The sequence below is a fragment of the Trichechus manatus genome, unplaced genomic scaffold (assembly GCF_000243295.1).
Source record: "Trichechus manatus latirostris isolate Lorelei unplaced genomic scaffold, TriManLat1.0 scaffold00061, whole genome shotgun sequence".
Taxonomy (NCBI): domain Eukaryota; kingdom Metazoa; phylum Chordata; class Mammalia; order Sirenia; family Trichechidae; genus Trichechus; species Trichechus manatus.
This window is the reverse complement of record NW_004443997.1, coordinates 7,133,890-7,139,889: the sequence shown is the minus strand read 5'-3', so window position 1 is coordinate 7,139,889 and position 6,000 is coordinate 7,133,890.

Below are 6,000 nucleotides of genomic sequence, written 5' to 3'. Positions count from 1 at the left end.
GCTAGAGTTACCCACCTTGCTTTTTTTTTTTTTTTTTTTTTAAGTCTTCAAAGAGAAAGACAAAGTGGAGAGGTTGGAAGGGTTACCAGACACGAAGAAATTGCAAAGAATAGTTATCAGCCAAGAAGTAATTAGGAGAGACTTGGCTGAGCCAGGGCGTCTGCAGGGTTGGCAGAGGGTAAGGCATGGGTATAAAGTGAATCTGCCAAATTACTCCATGATTCAGGACCCGAGTGGACGGGAGCCAGACTATATGGGGAGAAGAAAGTCAAAGGAAGAGCTATCTTTGCAGAAGGTTTGCTTAGGATAGCCATCTGGAGGTGTGATGAGGAGACTTGAAGAATTGGAATGAGCAAGTTAAAGAGAGATGAGTGAACCTTTCTGGGCTGATTCAAAACTAACTGCAAAAGACACGAAAGAGTTGTTCAGATGGAGATCAAAGTGTCAGCTTTATTACTGATAAAAAGCCCTTTTGGAGGACTAAACCAAAGCAAACCCATTGCTGTCAAGTCAGTTCAAATTCATGGCAACCTTATGTGTTACAGAGTAGAACTGCTCCATGAGATTTTCTTGACTGTAGTCTTTATGGAAGCAGATTGCCAGGTCTTTTTCTGCAATGCCTCTGGGTGGGTTCAAACTGCCAACCTATAGGTTAGCAGTTGAGCACTAATTGTTTGTGCCACCTAGGAAATCTTCTTTTGGAGGAGACAGATTGCTAATACTCTTCTGAATTGAGCTTACTGTCCACCCCAACTTCAGCAAAACCAATGATACAAAGCCTGCTCTGTTAAGCCTAGAATGCACCTTCTCTGCAGGCAAGCATATCCCAAGAGAGGGAGAATATTGAGCTGAGCATGCGCAATTTCTTCTTCCAGCTGCGCTGATGAGGTGGGACAAGAGGTCAGGAGTGTCGCTCTATTGGAGGTCCACCTACGGGGAAACATGAAAAGTGGGAAATAAGTGTTCCCCCTCCCCTACCATGCACATTAGGATGTCTCAAGAAAGTGGGGTATTGGTTTGAAGGATATGAGGGAATCTGAATTGCAAAGTCATCAGAACCTGAAGAAGACTTATGGGTCTGCCTGGTCTTTCTCTCTTTCTCAGTTTCCTCATTACTAAATCCTTACTTACATGGACAGACTTATTGACACCCTGACTCAGTCAACATCATGGCATCCTCTCACCATAACTACTTCGTTCCATGGACCCTATGAGTTGGGTGATATTATTTTTTATTTTATTTATTTTTGTCGTTGTTGTTGAGAATAGACACAGCAAAACATACGTCAATCCAACAGTTTCCATATGTACCATCCAGTGACGTTGATTACATTCTTCAAGTTGTGCGACCATTCTTACCTTCCTTTTCTGAGTTGTTCCTCCCTCATCAGCAAACTCACTGCTCCCTAAGGTTCCTATCTAACCTTTCAAGTTGCTGTTGTCAATTTGATCCCATATAGATAGTTCTTAAAAGGGCATAATGCTCAAGGCAGACTTTTTTTTTTTACTAGTTAAGCCTAATTATCATTTGGTTTTAAAAAGACTCCAGAGGATATTTTTGGTTTAAGGTTTAAAGATTATCTCAGAGCAATAGTTTCAGAGGTTCATCCAGCCTCTATGGCTCCAGAAAGTCTGGAGTCAGGTAATATTATTATACCCATTTTTCAGATGTGGAAACTGAGGTTCAGAGCTCTTACACACCTTGCCCGAGGTCACTCAGTTCTGTGGAGAGGTTATGATTTGAACCCAGGCCTGTGCTCTTTTCCACTACACTCTAGTATTTCCCCAGGACTGATAGAGAGCTGACTGCCTAGATTCTATCCTTTTCTTCATACTAGGCTGTGAGAGAAGGCTGTGGGTCCCTAGGCATACAGAGGCAGCAGAAATGGAAATCCCACCCCCCTTTTCAGATTTGCCCGTTGCAGAAGTGACACAGGCACTGGATGGTTGGGAGAGCGGCTCTGGAGTTGGACAGAGCAGTGTTCAAATCCCAGCCCAGCCAGTTACGTGCTCTGTGACCTAGAGCTAGTCACTTCTATTCTCTGAGCCTCAGTTTCCTCACTTACAGATGGAGATTTTCCATTTCATAGGAATGTAAGGATTCAGTGAGATACTGCGTGTTAAACACTTAGAGAGTAAACATTAAATAAATGCAAGAAGGAGTCAGAATAGAGAATGCTGAACTTTTTTTATGACAAGCTTCTTCATGCGGCTGTATCATTGCCCATGGTGTTTCTTTTGCAAGGAGCCCTGGTGGCTCAGTGGTTAAGTGCTTGGCTGCTAACCCAAAGGTCTGCTGTTTGAACCCAGCAGCTGCTCCACAGGAGAAAGATGTGGCAGTCTGCTTCTGTAATGATTACAGCCTTGGAAACCCTATAGAGCAGTTCTACTGTGTCCTGTTGGGTTGCTGTGAGTTGGAATTGACTCAACAGCAATGGGTTTGGGTTTGTTTTGGTTTTGGTTCCTTTTGCCTGGAACACTCTTCCCTCCTCCCGACTCAGCTCCCTAAATTTGATGGCCTCTCACTTTGTCCTCCAAGACCTAGTTCAACAGTCACTTCCTTTTGGCACATTCTTAGATTCTCATAAGCAGAATGAGTTGCTGCCTGTCCACTTATTTATTAGGTCTCTTTTCCTTTCCCTATTTCCTGGGTGGTGCAAATGGTTAATGTGCTCTGCTGTTAACCAAAAAGTTGGTGGTTTGAGTCAACCCAGAAGTGCCTTGGAAGAAAGGCCTGGTGATCTACTTCTGAAAAATCAGCCATTGAAAACCACAGTTCTACTCTGACACACATGGGGTTGCCAAGGGTCAGAGTCAACTCTGCGACAACTTGTTTTGTCCTTTCCCTGTTAGAACACTTAACATATGTTACTGTAATTATCTGATAACTTGTCTGTCTTCCCAACTCCCAGCTAAGCTAGAGCTTTTCAAAACTAGAGAACCAAGTCTGACTCATCCAAGCGTTCCCTCATTTAATATGGGTACCAGCACCTAGTAGGCGCTCAACTAATGTTTGAGCAAATGAATAGTTAATGTATTCATGGTCCATTTCTGTGTAATAAATGGCCCTAAAACTTAGCTGCTTGAAACAACACACTTTTATGATCTCACAGTTTCTGTGGGTCAGGAGTCTGGGCACAGCTTGGCTGGGTTCTCCTGCTCTGGGTCTCTCACAGTCTACAGTCAAGGTATTGCCTGGGGCTGCAGTCATCTCGAGGATCAACTGGGAAAGATCCACTTCCAAGTTCACTCACAGGGTTATTGGCAGGATTCAGTTCCTTGCGGGTTGTTGGACTGAGGCCTCAGTTCTTCCTGAGCTATTGGCTGGATGCCTTGCTTGATTCTTTACCATGTGGGCCTCTCCACAGAGCATTTCACAACATGGATGCTGCCTTCATCAGAGTGATAAACAGAAAGAACAAGGAGCACCAACAAGTGAATGCTAGCAAGAGGGAGCCAGTCTGTTGTAACTGAATTATGGAAGGGACGTACCATTAACTTTGCTGTATTCTGCTCATTAGATGCAAATCACTGGGTCCAGCCCACGCTCAAGTGGGAGGAGGGGGTGTGATGGGAGAATGATACAAGGCTGTGATTATCAAGAGTCAGAGATCACTGGGAGCCATGTCAGAAGTGTCTACCACACTTAAAAATGCAGAGGGAAGCAGAGGGGAGAGAGAAAAGAGAAGGGAAGGAAATAACCAAACAGAGAGGATGGGGAAGGGACAGGGAAGAAGAAATAAGAAGCCATGAGAAAAAGGAAGAGAAGAGAAGGGGTGCAGTCAGCAAATACTGATTGGGCATCTACTATGTTTCTAAACCCACTGCTGTTCAGCAACCCTATAGGACAGGGTAGAACTGCCCTATAGGGTTTCCAAGGCTGAAATCTTTACGGAAGCAGACTGCCACATGTTTCTCCTGTGGAGCAGCTGGTGGGTTTGAACTGCCAACCTTTCAGTTTGCAGCTGGGCTCTTAACCAGGGTTCCATTATGTTCCTAGTAAGGTGATACAGAGAAACACATGCCATGACTTGGCTCCTCCCGTGGGGTATCTGTTAAGATGGGGAGATGAAACACCCACCTGAGGGACAATTAACAAGTCAGGGTCATCTGTGGGAGGGGCTGCATGGTTCATTCAGACTCCAAGTGTTAAGAGATTGAGACAGTGATGAACTCATGGCATCTGGTGAGCTGAGGAAGGTGGGACTTGAGCAAGGACTTGTAACACTGGGAGGTTGGGATGAGAAGACAGCATGCTAGGAGTAAGGACAGAGTGGGGGAAAGCTCAGAGGTGAGACTTATTGAGGAGCGGGGACACCATTCTACCTGCTATGGAGGGTTCCGGGAGGGCATCATTGGGAGGCCATGGGGGCCAGATGGGGCCAGACCTCTAAGGGTCTTGAGAACCATGGAAGTCTTTAAAGGCCGTTGAGTGGGGGCAATCTTACAGTAGGGTAAAAACCCCCAACCAAACCCACTACCGTTGAGTCGATTCCAACTCATAGTGACCCTATAGTACAGAGTAGAACTGCCTCATGGAGTTTCCAAGGCTGTAAATCTTCATGGAAGCAGACGGCCACATCTTTCTCTTGCCAAGTGGCTGGTGGGTTCGAACCACTGACCTTTTCATTAGCAGCCAAATGTTTTAACCGCTGGGCCACCAGAGCTCCTGAGTAGGGTTAAGCACAGAAATTTGGACTCAGAAACACTGGCTTACCAATCCCTAGCTCTGCCACTTACCAGCTGTGTGAAGCACCTTAACTTCTCTGAGCCTCAGTTTCCTCATCTGTAAAATGATAACATCTCCCCATTGGTTTGTTATGAGGGTTAAATGAAATAGTGCATGTAAAGTGCCTGTTATATGATGAGCTACCAGTAAGTAGCTAAATGTGTTCTCGTTGCTGTCGAGTTGACTCTAATTCATGGCAACTTTATATACGACAGTATGAAATGTTGCCCGGTCCTGTGCCATCTTCATGATCATTGGGATGTTTGAGTCCATCGCTGCGACTCTTGTGTGGTGCCTTCCAACTTGGGGAGCTCATCTTCCAGCACTACATTGGACAGTATTCTGTGTTGATCCATAGGGTTTTCACTGACTAATTTTGGAAGTAGATCACCAGGCCTTTCTTCCTTGTCTGTCTTAGTCTGGAAGCTCCACTGAAATCTGTCCACCACGGGTCACCTGTCGGTGTTTAAATACCAGTGGCATACCTTCCAGCATCATAGCAATACGCAAGCCACACAGTATAACAAACAGATAGACAGGTGTTGTTAAATAGTTGCTCTTATTATTATTATCATTATTATTTCTGGTTTAGAATGGGGACATTATGATTACCCTGAGAGATGAAGGATTTTTTAAATGTCAAAGTCGTCTTCCTGGTGGCAAACTATTCATTCTGGCCCCTTCCCCTGTCTCTTTTTAGTTGTGGGCTCTGACAGATGAGCAATGAGGACTTAAAAGTGACAGATATGTCCATCTAGAATATGACAAAAAGGGAAGGAACAGAGGGAGGCAGGGCTGAGGGATGGCCTGACAGTGCATGGTATCATGGTCAATGGAGCTGGGGAGGTTTAAGGAGCTGTCTTTACAGAAATGTAACTCTGAGGCCAAGGCGGGGGCGAGTTCCCAGAATTTGCCTGGGGCATTGGTACAGCAGTTCTCATTCAAAGGGACAGGCTGACTTGGATCCCAAAGACAGGGGGGTCCTTGGAAGTCAATGGAATGTACATCCTTCCTTGTACCTTATTGTTATTCTCTGAAGAAGGTTGTTGACCTGAGCAGCTGAGGGAGGGACAGGGCATTTGGGCCTCATTACTCAAGTGAATTGAGATCCTAAATGCTGGGATGGTGGGCTCATGTCTTAGGTAAATTGGAAAGTAGGGGAAATTTGTTTACTTCCCCAAGCTCCTTTAGGTATTTTTATTCAGATAAAATATACCTTCCTAGAGATTGGCTGCTAACCAAAAGGTCGGCAGTTCAAATTCACCAGCCGC